This window comes from Sinocyclocheilus anshuiensis, unplaced genomic scaffold (assembly GCF_001515605.1).
Source record: "Sinocyclocheilus anshuiensis isolate Anshui unplaced genomic scaffold, SAMN03320099.WGS_v1.1 scaffold78, whole genome shotgun sequence".
Classification (NCBI taxonomy): domain Eukaryota; kingdom Metazoa; phylum Chordata; class Actinopteri; order Cypriniformes; family Cyprinidae; genus Sinocyclocheilus; species Sinocyclocheilus anshuiensis.
This window is the reverse complement of record NW_015544250.1, coordinates 377,513-393,704: the sequence shown is the minus strand read 5'-3', so window position 1 is coordinate 393,704 and position 16,192 is coordinate 377,513. Positions and strand designations below refer to the sequence as shown.

Sequence of the window (16,192 nt, the reverse complement as noted above, 5' to 3'; positions counted from 1 at the left end):
GCAGGGTGCGAACTACGGGGGAGCTAGGGGGAGCTCGGCTCCCTTAATAAGACATGGGCTCCCCTGAAAACGAGATTTGTGAAATTTTGGGGGGTCTCAAAAAATATTGACAATGTGTTATTTTGACGTGCAATTTCAGTTTTGTGTAATGTGATCATCTTGGATTATTATGTACCCTAAAATTGCAAAAATAACATTCATTCATGCATGACGGCGATTTAAACCTGATTAACTTCAATAAAGATAACTATACATGCTGTTCTTTTCATGAGCATCAAGGTGTGGGGGTGCTGCGGTGCAAATTCCACTCATGTTTAGTACATGTTAACTCAAAGATTCGTAGAAAAAATAGAAACGTTGGAGGCCGTTGATCTGCGCGCGAAGTCCTTGAAATCCATTCTGCAGTTAGCATCATATAGCATCATATAGCCACCATGGCAAAAAGAACATAAGGCAGTTTAATAAATTTTGGTTTTACTAAGAAATTGTGAAGTGATGACATTAATAGCACAACCGATTCACCTGATGCAAGCCCTGTTAGCACACCTCCCGCCGGGGTGACAACACAAGAAGAAGCTGAAGAAATAAAGTCCTCTCTGGCTGAAGATGGTGGTGGTAACAGCTTGTCAGAGGCCGGTCACGATCCTAACCCCTCTTGCTCCTGTCTCCCGTTAAACTGGAACAGCCAGCAGTGGAGAGACTGGAAGAGCCGATATACATGGCTTTTTGTTAAGGATGGAAGCTTGGGGTGCATCGCTTGTAGGGACGCAAAAACCCTTCTTCTGTCTGAAAAGGTACCTGGCATGCACTTGTCTGAGGAGTGGATTAATGGGGAAGTATGCAGCACTGCTCAGAACAAGTTGCGAAAAAAGATATATAAACATAGGGACAGCATTGCACACAAGAGGGCCATTGAAGTGGCATTGACTAAGCAAAAGGCGATTCTGCCAAATAAAGTAATTGAGGTGAATTCCAAATTAATGGAGGAGACCGCAACATCATTCAGGTCCGCCTATATGGTGGCTAAGGAAAGGCTGTCTTACAGAAAGCTCACCCCTTTAATGAAGCTTCAGGAGCTTAATGGCGCAAAGGTGGGAACTGCGCATAAATCAGATCACTCCTGCGCTGATATTATAGGTCATATTGCACAGCAAATGCAGAAGAAGTTTGTTTCCAATATTTGAGAGCTCAATTCAAAAATTAGCATCACCATTGACGAAAGCACAGTACATGGTCGTTCCTATCTCATCGTATATGTGAGATGTGATGTGAGTGGCAAAGGAGATATAGAAAATATTTTTTTAGACATTGTAGAGCTGACGCAGGGCAGTGTTTTTATTAATGCCATTAATGTTTTTGTTAATACAGCGTATAGCACTAGTCAACTAAATGAATGTAACATGGTAAAGATGAATGCACTTTTGGAAGTTGAATGTAAGGGAAATGTCATTTTGGAATTTGTGTGGTTTAATGTGATATTGTTGTTCATGTTCTTGTTCATGATGAAATTTTCTTTTATTGCTGTAATTAATTTATAGCATTAACAAGATGACCCGTTCAATTCATTTTGGGAGCGATGACTGATTGAATGTATTTTTAATCCAGTGCCTGCATATAAGATTAGTATTGACCAAGTTCAGAGGCTGTCATATGTGGATCAACTTACTATGTTGTGTATTTTCAACAGTTTCAATATGAAAAATAACTTTTATATTGATTCAATGGATTTATTGCATTTTGAAACAACAACAACAACAACAAAAGCACGTGTCATAGATTTATTGCATTTTGGGGAAAAAAATAATAACATTTTCTTTGAAAAGTTATTATAACCTAAAGATGCTATGTGAAAGTTTGAAACAGAAAATAGTGGTTTTCATCTTGCCACTTTCTTGGTAAAGAAAACACATTTTTACTAAAATTAATCAAAATGGAGTTATAGCGTTTTGGAACCAAACTATTATTCTTACACTCAAATTACAATTTACATTTAAATTACATTCTGATTATTTCTAAATGATTCATAGCTGAAAGAAAAAGAGAATGGGTTTTTAGTTGTTTTTTAACTACATTTTTTGCTAAATAATTGCAGGCTTATTATAGGACCGCGAGTTCCCTGCTGTGCATTTTAAATTATTTAGCTTCAAAATTAAACTATTGGAAGGCAAGTTCCACACCGTAATGCTGTCTGCTACTTTATGTTTTAGCCACAAAGCAGACAACCCCCACAAATTACAGCTAAAAATGGAAATGCACCATATTGATTGGTTATTCCATTAATTAGATTATGTCTCAGGAGAGGAAATCTGCCCTAAAATTAGAGCGTTTCATGCTCCGCTGCCGTCCTAGGCTGATATTCGCTCTGATAAAGCAGCACGGGGGATTGCAACATCTGTACTGTGTAATGTTGGGGTTAACTTGTGCAGTGATTGCATATGCAAAATCAACCGCCAGGTGCGACACTGAGACAGCTGCTGACACGCACGCTGCGATATACCCCGAGCAAGACAAAGCAAGGGAATACGAGGGATGCAAAGCGCCCTGCTCGGTTGCAGTCGGGCTATGTGTGAGTCCCATGCGAAAAGCGTGAATGAGAGGACTGCAAATCGATAGGGACAGGGGATGTGGTGTCTGGCAAATCCAGTGGCGGCTGACATGTTCTCTGTGTAATCTCCTTCATTGTGCTGCGAGAGGGAAGATTATCCTCTGCTGACTGGCTGCTAAAAGGTTCCCCACTCTGAGAATGCTTCCAGAAGGGCGAGGGAACGGCGTGCAAAACCTCGCGTTCTTCCCCTCCTTCTCTGTCAAAGTCCGGATTATGTGGAGAAATTATCCTCTCTGCCTCTCAATAAAAGCTATTCTTATACGCCCTCGCCTTTCACGGAATATCATTGGATTTGTGACACCGGATCTCCATTCGGATTCGCCGCTAATTTCGACAGGTTGCAAAGCAAGAGTGGGATTAGCAGGACTCCACTTGAGGCACTTCTAGCGTTTTGTGCTCAACAAAAGAGAGCGTGTTAAACTAAATATAAAAATAAAAAATATATTTATTCTAGAGCAATATATATTGGGTGGGTTTAGGTGATATTTGTACACATTGTACATTATATTTTTTCTTTATTATAGCATTATATAAAACATTTTACAATTATTTTTATTCTTTTATTTATAATGTTATTTTATTTATTTATTAAATTATTTTTAAACTATTTCTTTATTTTATTACTTTTTTATGAACTCAAAAAATGTTACAAGAGTGGGATTCTAGCATTGTGCTCAACACTACAATAGAGAGAAATTTAATTAATATATAAAAAAATATATATTTTTTTCTTTAACATAACATTAAGTATAAGTATATAATAAATTAAGCATTTATTCATTATTTTTAATTTATTTTGATTTCCTTACTTTATTTTATTTACTTATGTATTAATTCAGTGGTCCCATCATATAAATCATGTTTTTTAACTTGAAAATTGCATTACTAAGTACCTTCAATGTACAACACAGCAATTCATTCTATGTGCTTATTAGCATCTGGAAAAAAACAACACTGTTTCCAGTGGACTGCTAAAATCTCCACAGCAGCCAGTCAATGACAAAAGAGCTTGCTATTTTTGCATACAATTTGTATGTGCTGGTCAGTGAACAGACTCTCTGTGGTCTGTGGGTGTGTTGCATGACCTGGTCTGGTGAGCTGGTCTTCTTTGGTGGGTTTTTTGGTGATATGATGCCAACATGTGGCAGAATTACTGTTGAGAGTAACAGGAAATTAAAACTTAATTTACAAAGTTATTGAAAACAGTCTTTTAGAAAAAGTACTTGTGTAAAATGTAATGACATACAGGAATCACTTACTTTTAATTGGAACCAGGGTCCAAAATCTCACTCACCAAGTGCTAAATGCGAGTAAATAAAACTAATTTGTCATTAGTGATTATATCAAACTGTGACAGTGATTATCTGACTCTAGCAGACAATTTGTATAAATTAGTTTTGATTCACTCAAGTTATTTCAGCAAAAGAAAACATTGCAAGAGACACAATGACCTATTATTAATATGCAAGGAAAACCAGCTAAATAATTAGCTACATTTCAACATCACAATCACATATTTTTAAGTAAAAATACAGTGTCACAGCTGGTAAATTGTCTTAATTTACCCTGCATATCTTTAAAGGTTAAATGGGCTGACTGTGATATTATTAGTGTGTTTTGAAAGGGATTATGGGAACAGCTCTGTCTCTAGGTGGTCTGATCTGTGTGTGTGTGTGTGTGTGTGTGTGTTTACATCATACACACACACACACGTGTCTGTGTGCTCTTCCAGACAGTCACCTTCAAGTGTCTCCTTCCTGGACAGTGTCACTTTAAACCAAAGCAGAATGGGACACTGATGGACTGTGTGTTGTCATGTATCATTTTGATTGCAGTGTTCTGTCAGTGTTTGTGTGTTTGTGTGTGTGTAGCCATTGATAATACTAGGGCACTTGTCAATATACTGTATGTCTCTTTTCCATACAATAAAAATAAATGGTGAGCAAGGGATATTATACATACTGTACCAAAAAAGGCATGTAATATGCTGTCGTTAAAGCCAAATCTAGTTTTCCATACAATAAAATGAAATAGTCACCAAGGGATATTACATACCAAATAAGGCAATATAGTAGTCCTGTAACAGTAGTCCATTCAACTAATCCTATATTCCAAGACTTCAGAAGCCATACGATGGGTCGAATTTAAATTAGCGGAATTTATTCTTATAATTTTGGTTACAAATATGGCACTTCAGGATGCATTGTCATTGATGTGATAAGTAAGAATGTGTTTGCTGTCATTGATGTCAAATCTAGTATGACTTTTAAAATAATAAATAACATATATATAAATTATATATAATAAATAAATATAAATTATACAATTATAAAAAAATAATTTAAAAATCTCAATTATACAAATATATAATAAAATAATATAAAATATTTATATAATAAATAAAAATATGGATAAAAAACTGTTACATTTCTTCTTTATTAAATAAAAATAAAACATTTATTACTTTTAATTTATTTTGATTTATTTTATTAGTGCTTTTTAATGCTTTTTAAACTCCAAAATTGTGTTACTGGTTTGATGTTTTGAATACAGAAAAATCTGTATCATTTTCTGTATTATTTTTATAAGGAATTATTTATTACATTTACATTAATCATTTAGCAGACGCTTTTATCCAAAGCGACTTACAAATGAGGACAATAGAAGCAATCAGACCAACAAGAGAGCAACAGTATACAAGTGCTGTGACAAGTCTCAATTAGTCTAGCATAGTACACATAGCAAGGTTTTTAATTATATATAAATTAGAGCAAATAGAATAGAATAGAATAGGTAAGTGCTAGTATTAATTGGTCAGGTGCTGGTGAAAAAGATGCATCTTTAGACGTTTTTTGAAAATGGCTAAAGACTCAGCTGCTCGAATTGAGATCGGGAGGTAATTCCACCAGCTGGGAACAGTCCAGGAAAACGTCTGTGAGAGTGATTTTGTGCCTCTTTGAGATGGCACCATGAGGCGTTGTTCACTTTCAAAACGCAAGCTTCTGGAGGGCGCATGAGTCTGAACTAGGGAGTTTAGGTATATTGGTGCACCGCCAGTGGTTGTCGTGTAGGCAAACATCAGTACCTTGAATTTCATGTGAGTGGCTATTGGTAGCCAGTGAAAACTAATGAAGAGAGGTGTGATGTGGACTTTCTTTGGCTCGTTGAAGACTACTCTCACTGCTGCATTCTGGATCAGATGCAGAGGCTTGATAGTACATGCCGGAAGGCCTGCCAAGAGAGAATTACAATAGTCCAGTCTGGAGAGAACAAGAGCTTGGACAAGGAGTTGTGCGGCCTGCTCTGATAGGAAGGGTCTGTCCTTCCTAATGTTGTATAAGGCAAATCTGCAGGACCAGGCTGTTGTAGCAAAATGGTCTGTGAAGCTTAACTGATCATAAATCACAACTCCTGGCTGTCCTGGAAGTAGTTATGGTTGACAAACCTAGCTGTATAGAAAAGCTGTGATGAAGTGCTGGGTTGGCTGAGACCATGAGCAATTCTGTCTTAGCAAGGTTGAGTTGAAGGTGATGGTCCTTCATCCAGCCAGAAATATCTGTCAGACAGGCTGCAATGTGAACAGCTACCGTCGGATCATCTGGTTGGAATGAGAAGTAGAGTTGAGAGTCATCAGCATAGCAGTGATAGGAAAAGTCATGCTTCTGAATGACAGATCCTAATGATGACATGTAGATGGAAAAGAAAAGTGGTCCAAACATTGAGCCCTGAGGAACTCCAGTAGCAAGAAGTTGCAACTTGGAAACCTCACCTCCTCCAAGACATCCTGAAGGACCTACCTGAGAGGTAAGTCTTGAACCACTGGAGTGCGGTTCCTGAGATGCCCATCTTCATGAGGGTGGACAGGAGCATCTGGTGGTTAACTGTGTCAAAAGCAGCAGACAGATCCAGCAATATGAGTACTGAGAATTTGGAAATTGCTCTTGCCAGTCTCAGGGATTCAGTAACCGAGAGCAGGGCAGTCTCAGTTGAGTGGCCTCTTTTGAAGCCAGATTGGTTGTTGTCCAGGAGGTTGTTCTGTACAAGAAACATAGAGAGTTGGTTGAACACAACTCGCTCAAGTGTCTTTGCAATGAATGGAAGAAGGGATAGCGGTTTGTAGTTTTCTAAATGTGCTGGATTTAGAGAGGGTTTCTTAAGCAGTGGGGTTACCCGAGCCTGCTTAAATGCTGTGGAAAATGTACCAATGTGAAGAGAGGTGTTGATAATGTGAGTGAGCGCAGGTATAACTGAAGAAGAAATGGCCTAAAGGAGGTGAGTGGGGATAGGATCAAACAGACAGGTAGAAGGATGATTGGAAAGGATAAGTTTGGAAACGACTGTCTCCGAGAATGGAGAGGAAGAGAGAGAGTGTGTATTTGTTATGAAGTTTTTTTTTTGTCAGTTTGTGGTGTGGAGAATTGGCCGCTTATGGTTCTTGTTTTATTTATGAAGAATATTGCAAAGTCGTCAGCTGTAAGAGTTGATGAAGGAGGGGGCGGGGGTGGATAGGAGGACAAAGAACAGAAGAGAAAGTTTTAAAAAGTGTGCGGTAAGGGTTGATGGGGGGGGGGGGGGACAAAGAAGAAAGGAGAAAGTTTTGAAAAGTGTGCGAGAGTCAGTACAATTGTTAATTTTGTTGTGGTAGTGTGTTGTTTTAGCAGTGGAGACATATGCAGAGAAGGAAGAGAGGAGTGACTGATACACACTAAGGTCAGTAGAGATTTTGATTTGCACCACTTCCTCTCTGCAGCCCTGAGCCTAGAGCAATGTTCACGGAGAACATCGGACAGCCAGCGGGCAGAGGGGGTGCTGCCTGCTGGTCTGGATGAAAGGGGGCAAAAGTTGACTAAGCAAGATGTTAGAGTAGAGCAAAGAGTGTCAGTAGCAGTGTTAGTGTCCAGTGCTGAAAACTGAGAAAAACTGAAAACCTCGGTCCGTTCGCTGCGGGGCCCCCTCAAGCGCGGGGCCCGGTGCGACCGCACCAGTTGCACCGCCCTAAGGACGGCCCTGCCTCCACCACTCCCAATCAGGCGAGGGGTGTGGAAAAAAAGTGAAATTAGTGGAGAGGGCTGCAGGGGTGACAGTGTCCTCAGGTTTGATCCAAGTCTCAGTTAGGGCCATGAGTTTGAGACTTGAATGAGTAGCAATAGATGAAATAAAGTCTGCTTTGTTTACAGCAGACTGGCAGTTCCAGAGATCAATTGGAATAGAGAGTAAAGTAGTAGAGGACATAGGGACAGTATGAAGATTGTTAGGAATAGGATTGCACTGCCTCCAACATACAGAGTGTGACTTATTTGTGTTAGTAGTAATAGTAGAGATTTGAAAGCACATAGTGAGTATAATTGACTAAAACAAGTAGATGAGAACAACCTGTACAAAAAGTAAAGAAAGGGGATAAAAGCAATACTCAAGTCATGCCTTGTCTTCCAGCAGGTCTGTTTGTTTTTCAGTATCTTTAGTGCTTCATTCTGCAGGGTCTTTGCAGATTTCAGCTCTTCCTGATGCTTTGATGCTCATCTTTACTTTATAAAATATACATTTTATGAAATAAATATACATATATGAAATAAATTAAATATACATTTTTTATTTTTTTTATAGAAACAACAGAAAATTCTAAAATTGAATCACTATCATGTGCAAATCTTTATTTGCATGATCTTAATTTAATTTGATTTTGTCATTTTTGTAATTATATAAAATGATCAGTCCTTCTTCATAATTCTCCCCCCAAAAATCTCTAAAATAAAACATTTATTAATCTAAATTTATTTTGATTTATTTTATTAGTTGTATTCTGTTTTCTGGGGGGGGGGGGAACAGTACAGGCTTTTTGGAACACAAGAATAAGTAAACAATGACAGAAATGTATTTTCTGACTGAACTGTTACATATCATCTTTTTTGTCTTTGGGGTCTGATGGGTAGTCTAGGCTGTGTGGCTGTAACCGTGAAGTCTGATCATAGCGGAAGGCGTCATGCGTTAATAAACCCGGGTCTAGTTCCCTCGCCTGCCCTGGGAGATCGCTTACATCAAAGCATCAAAAACTGGCGCAGATATAATTTGTCATCAGGGATTTCCTGCTGGAGAATTATAGAGAAGATACAGGGCCGATCAATACTATGGATTTTCACTGCAGTGGCTGATTGTCCAATTGCTGTGAAACATGTGGAAGGATAAAAGGCCACGCCTGCCAGTCTCCAGCAGACTGCCGACTCAGCATAAGGCCTGTCAGATTCCTCTGAGCCGCACTGATAGAAAATGATCACTCTGAGGTGTCCGAGCCCTATTTAACACACTCACTCGCTCACTTTATCCGATCCTCTTCACTGGCTCACTCTGAGGAAGAGTCGCTCAGTATCGGTGTCTCGGACAAGGTCTCGGGCTTCTAGATTGAGAAAGAGAGAAACGGATGCTTCGGAGCACAATCTCTCCTTTTAGTGAGACGTCTGACTGCATTAGAGGAGATGCACGTTGAACGGGCAAAATCCCAAACAAAACTGACCCTTGCATTTAACTCCGTCTTCATAAATCCCTAATCTTGCACTCCAGACAGCCCAACGCTGGAGGAACACGACATTTTATAGATTTGTTTGGATGTGGTTGACATAAGAAGTAAAAACATTTCACTTCCCGTGGACATACAGCCGTGGTATTTCGAGGTCCGTGCAGTGGTTGTAAAGAATTATAAATAAAACATTTTATTATTGGAGTATGTTTTACAAGAAATACTGTTTCAGTTTTTATACTTTAAAATTTCACATTTAATTCAATGTGTTGCTGTTTCTTTGTAATTATTTGTGAAATTTACTAGCAGTTTTGTGCAAATTGTTGCTATACCATTTTTTTCAGTGTTTAAACTGTTTTTTTTATAATTTTATTTTTCTTGTTGTTGTCCATGTATTTATATATTTTTATTTAGACATTTTTTCAAGATTCCTGTATATAATTTTCAGTTTACACTTTTAGTCCCCATTTTTTAAATTAATTTATTTACATTAAATGTCTTGCACTAAATAAATATTTAAATCATGACAACTCTGAGGAAGAGTCGCTCAGTATCGGTGTCTCGGACAAGGTCTCGGGCTTCTAGATTGAGAAAGAGAGAAACGGATGCTTCGGAGCACAATCTCTCCTTTTAGTGAGACGTCTGACTGCATTAGAGGAGATGCACGTTGAACGGGCAAAATCCCAAACAAAACTGACCCTTGCATTTAACTCCGTCTTCATAAATCCCTAATCTTGCACTCCAGACAGCCCAACGCTGGAGGAACACGACATTTTATAGATTTGTTTGGATGTGGTTGACATAAGAAGTAAAAACATTTCACTTCCCGTGGACATACAGCCGTGGTATTTCGAGGTCCGTGCTAATGCTGATGGGCTGACAGCTTGTATTCAAAGGGACTGAAGGGTAGTATAAAATGACAGCCGTACTGCGCTGCCTTATTTCGGTGCCTTGTAAGCTTCTAGAGATCCGAGCCTCAATGAGCATTTATTTCACACGCCTGGGCTGACATGCTAGTAAACCATGTTGACGTATTCCCGCCGGTCGATTCAGTACAGCCCTACGGTCACGTCGCTTTAGGAGAAAGCATCAAGCAATAACAGTGCATTTGTGTAGAGGACCGGCCCGTTCTGGGGGTGATATATAAGAGATCGCCTAGGACTCCAAGAGATGATGGAAAAAACGAGCAGATAAAATTAAAATAAATCAATTTGGGAATAAATAATAGCATTCAGATACTATTACAATATTTCTTCATATTTTAAATACATTTTTGTTTTTGTATTTTTCACTTTCATTTTAATTTTAGCTAAAGTAATAGTGTGTGTTTTTGTCATTTTTATTAGTTATTGTTTTGAGATGCTGTTATAGTTTTTCTTAATATTTTCCATTAATTTATATTTTTGTATTTTCCACTTTCATCTTAATTTTAAATAAGATTTTAGTCCTTTTTTATTTTTTTTTATTTTTTGCTTTGAGATACTATTTGAGTTTATCTTAATATTTTCAATACATTTTTATTTTTGTATTTTCCACTTTCATTTTAATTTCAGCTGAAGTTTAGTAATTTTGTTGTATTTTTTATTAGTTATTGTTTTTTTTAATTGTCGATATTGCTTTATTATTTTTTTATTTTAGTTTTAGTTAATTTAGTAAATCACGTTAAACTAAATGAAAATTGTAACCAATCAGCTTGTGCCAAGTCGTTTAACTCTCTGAATATCATCGGTTACGTTAACACCCCGTCAGAATGCGCCATCTAGAGTTTCATGACTGAACTATATATTTATACAGTATGACTTCAAAGCTTATAAAGTTTCTTATAAAGGGGGGAAAAAGACATTACAAAAAAAAAGGGTGTAGAAACAATTTTCACTCAGAAATTGCTAGTACATTTCACAATTAATTACAAAGAAGTGGCAAGTACACATTAAATTAAACAAAAATTTGAAGTAGAAAGACTACAATCGTATTTTCTTGTAAAACATACTCCAATAATCTTTGTTTTATTAACAACTTCAAAAAAATAAAAATAAAAATTCTACAGTGTAATCATGTTGCAGTGGATTTTTAATATTACGACTCTTGAGAATATTTGAATATTACTTACTGACAATTTCATAATCTTGCCTCGGGCCGGCCCTGTTTGTGTGTGTAAGAAAGTCTGGACATTTCCAGACCTCTTAGGCTCGTCTTATGAGATGCCCCCTGACAGGCCAATATCAAAGAGCTCTATGTGAAGGCAGAGTGCCAAGCGATGAAGATGACGAGCCCAGACCCTGCAGGCAGACACAGAGGAAATGAACTGACCATTGTATACAGGAAGAGCAGTGGAAAGCCCTAAACAGGCTTCAGCCAAACAGATTCACCCTGACAGGCTTCCCACTTCACTTTAAATGTAGTCTCTGACCAGTTTTAGTCATGGATAGCAACTTAAACTCTGACTTGTTGGTACAAAGAAACATGCCATCTCATGAAACCTGTCAACAGTCATGTCCTAGTTATATTTCACCCAAAATCAAAAAAGAAAAAGAAATAATATTTTGCGTGAAGTCAAGGAAGGCTGTTATTAGGAGGACCACTATAATTTTATTTTGCATAGTGATTATTTGAATGACAATTAAGCACATTTCCCTCAAAATTCATTATTGAAACACAAAAAATATATATATTATCATTTTAATATTAAAATAAATATTATTTCAGTACCTGTATTATTTATTCTTGTAGTGTTATTGAGATATTAGTAATGTTTTACATATATTCTGAATTAGATCACATTGTTGTATTTTTCATTTTTAACATCTATATAGATTTTATTAATTTTTATATTTTTAATTTTCATTGTCATTTTTATAAAATAGATTATTTGATTTTCGTTTTAGTTTTTTAATTTCATCAAGTTAAAGTAAATGAAAATGAGAAATTTTGCTACTAGCTGAAATAAAATATGTTTACATTTTTTATATTTTATTTCAGTTAATGTTTATTTTATTTCAAGCAACAACCATTTTTATAGTTTTAGTTTAGTAAGCTATAATAACTTTGTTTAGTCTAATATATTTAATAACATTTAAATTAAAATAAATTAAATTAATAATTACATGTTATTAAAATATTGTACTGAAATTTTTGTATTGCAATACAGTGTAAAATTGCTATAGAAATGTTTATACACATGACAAAAATGGAAAATTTATTAATTATTGTAATTATTATTAATAATAATAATTGGGAAATCATTGTCATGACTATTGTCAAAATAAGGTCAAATATCTTTATGATCCTAAAATTAGGCTTTATTTTCTTGTTTCTATGCAAAATTTGGTAACTCTTTCTTTTAATTTTGGGGTAAAATATAACAAGAACATGTTCTTGATACAGAGTCACATAAATCTATTCCTGGAAAACCTGGAAATATCATGGAATTTTAAAAAGTGTGATCTCCAGGACTAAAAAAGTCATAAAAATGTATCACATCTCAAAAGGTCATGCAAAAAAAGTAATGAAATTGTCTATATTCTATATCCATTTTTCCTCAGTCAGACTCAGCTCAAAAGTAGGCTATTTATAGAAATTACTCTAAATTAAATAAATAATTAAATAAATACTCTAAAATCAATACACTGATTTTTATGAAATCTAAACAGCTATAACAAGTCATGGAAAAAATCGTGGGAATTAATAGGTCAGAAAAAGTGTGAACCTTGTTGACAGGTTTCGTGAGAATTACGAATCATATCTTACACATCACTACAGCTCCTTACAGCAAAGATTACAGACTTTCTTTCCACATGAAGACATTTCTGTCAGAACATTACAGTTATAGTTACTGTAAAACTGCATGTAAATGACTTCAGCATTGCACATCGACCCTCACCGCCACACATTATCCACTGAGAATAACGCGCGAGCCAAACCGACAGTGGCCCCGCGGCGTTACGGCCCGCGGTGTCGACATGTGTCACGTGGCATCTGGAAGCACTGATGATTCTCGAGCCGTTAGAAAAGGCTGGAGCCATTAGTTTCGTCATCATTTGTGAGAGGTTGCCTGTTCTGGTGTGATGTTGTCTTTCTCAGTGCTGGAGGAGGACATATGGGGGAGCGGTGACCCGAGTATATGCGCCTGATAAAAATAGCTCAGCTGCTGTGAATATGCTCCATGAGAGCAGTTCTGGAATTAGGAGCCAGTGATGGAGGGGCCGTCATTGAGCTGAAGTCTGCGGGGCTGAGCGGCACCTGTTTAGATTCAGTTTGCTTTTTTTAAAAATCCAATCTCAGGTGCATATATGATATTTTTTGCAGTATGAGACAAACGTGGGGTTTGCTAAAGATTTCTTGTGTCATATGGCAAAATCAGCAGTCCTGGATCACTTACTTAAACACTGATTAAAGGAATAGTTCATGGTCAAAATGTACTCACCTTCAGGACATCCAAAGATGTAGGTGAGAAATGTAGCATTACATCACTTGCTCACCAATGGATGCTCTGCAGTGAATGGGTGCCGTCAGAATGAGAGTCCAAACAGCTGATAAAAACATCACAGTAATTCACAAAAAATCCACACCACTCCAGTCCATCAGTTAATGTATTGTGAAGCGAAATATCTGTTTTTATGAAACAAATCCATCATTTATGCGTTTTATCTAAACCGTCGCTTCTGACCAAAATCCATAATCCATAATAATGCTTCCTCTAATGAAAAAAGTCCATCCTCTGTTGTCCTCTCACATCAAAATCCACCAACATATTTGTTTAGAACAGTTTTAGACTCTTTTCTAAGACTCTTGCTTGATCCTCATATTTCTCTCCTGATTCAGACAAAATTACTTTTTCACTGAAGGAAGTAATATTATAAATAGAGGATTCATATTTTAGCTGAAAGCAACGGCTTTAAGTTAAAGCGTCTTGATGGATTTGTTTCTTACAAATGTGCAGTTTTTTAAATTAATGGACAGGAGTGTGGATTACTTGTGGATTATTGTGATGTTTTTATCAGCTGTTTGGACTCTCATTCTGACGGCACCCATTCACTGCAGAGCATCCATTGGTGAGCACATGATGGAATGCTACATTTCTCCAAATCTGTTGCCATGAAGAAATAAACTCATCTACATCTCGGATAGCCTGAGGATAAGTACTTTTTCAGCAAATTTTAATTTTTGTGAAAACTATTCCTTTAACTGTGTTGGAGATGAAGCTTAGTCTTTAATAGCAATTGATGATGATGATATGAGAGAAGGATGACAGAGAGAGACGTACAGTTAAAAATGTTAATAGTAGCTCGCTTTTATAATATAAATGATTAATTATTTAGCATTCCTTTTATTTTAACAAACTTCTGGTCAATACTGTCAATTGTGACCACAGTATATCTGGGATAATAGACATATTATATAAAATCTGACAAGCAACATACAAAGGAAAAAAATATGTCCAAAAGAAGCATTCAAGTTATTAGAGTATACATTCATATGTAAATTGTTGCATAACATTTTTAATATATTTGTTTTACCGATAAAAGTTTCGGGATCAGTAAGAATTTTTTAAAATTAACATATTAAATTGTTACAAAAAATATTACAAAAAGTCTATTTCAAATAAATACTGTAATTTAGAGTTTTATATACAGTCCTGAAAAAAAGGATCACAATTTCCACAAAAAATATTAAGCAGCGCAACATTGATAATAATCAGAAATGTTTCTTGAGCAGCAAATCAACATATTTGAATGATTTCTGAAGAATCATGTGACACTGAAGACTGGAGTAATGATGCTGAAAATTCAACTTTACATCACAGTAATAAATTACATGTTACAATATATTCACACACAAAACAGTTATATTAAATTGTAATAATATTTCACAATATTACAGTTTTTAATGTACTTTTGATAAAAAAATAAATGCCGCCTTGGTGCATTAAAGACACAATAAGCAGGTTTTCACCGCTAGAGGTCGCATTTTCAAAACAATAACAAAGGCGAAGCGATGAACGATACGAGATGTGGTTTTCACCATCCAGAGATGTATGGAATTCACGAATCATGTTAATGGATGAGGTAATTAATTATTTATTTATTACCTGCACCTTCCACAGTTATTCAAACAGCGAATAAATTAAACAAACATCATACGTACATCTGCATTTTGATGTTTATGATGAGAGAATTCGTGAAAGAGCAGAATTCAGTTAGTAAGTGTGCACGCTGAACCAAAAACTCTGGCATTTCAGCGATGACTCATCAGAACGCTTCTGATTGGCCAATGATTTCATAAACTCAACAGACTCGTGTGAGATTGGGTATAATGCACAACCCTGTAAAATGCGTAAAAAGTAATTTAATTCATTTCATTTTCTTTTTATTCGCGACAGACGTAATGGATTTAGTTTAACTGTGCAGCAGCATTTTTGTCCACGTGTGTTGCCATAGTTTCTAAAAGCGGAAACCGAGGATACACTCTAAAAAATGCTGGGTTGTTTCAACCCAATGTTGGGTCAAATATGGACTAACCCAACAGTTGGGTTAGTCCATATTTGACCCAAAATTGGGTTGAAACAACCCTGCATTTTTTAGAGTGTAGTGTGGATATTACGTCATTGATAGGTGGCAATGTCGAGTCATTATTTAAAATTGGAATTTCTCTGGATTTACAAATCCTTGGGAACTTCTGGGATAACGTAAGTACACAACTGCATGAAATATATCACACTGTGCAAGTGGTTTTTGCATATTGTGCCTTTAAGAGACTATCAGAAACATTTTAAAATATTTTCATTAGCCTTAGACAATGGTACTTGGTAATTATAAGACATTGTTATTGGTCGGCTACAGTACTTCTATAATGTGACATGTCCAAGCAGGATATGATATTCAACAAGAAAAAAAAAAACAGCGTACTGATAAATAAAGTCATTTCAGAGGCAGAGAAATGTATTACATTTTGATTAACAATTACAAAAACTACTTCCTTCAGAATAACACGCACCAGTAGGCTAAATCATTAAGAAATTAGACCAGAAATGTCTATTAAGAAAGCGAATAGGGCCAATTTAGATTTCATGTCGACTT

The 16,192-nt window shown here is 36.2% G+C and overlaps 1 pseudogene; it reads right to left on the bottom strand.

Annotated features, from left to right (window-relative positions):
- Positions 1 to 2,917, bottom strand: part of LOC107697814 (zinc finger protein 64 homolog, isoforms 1 and 2-like) — a 44,877-nt pseudogene extending 41,960 nt beyond the window's left edge.
- Positions 2,918 to 16,192: the final 13,275 nt, after the last annotated feature.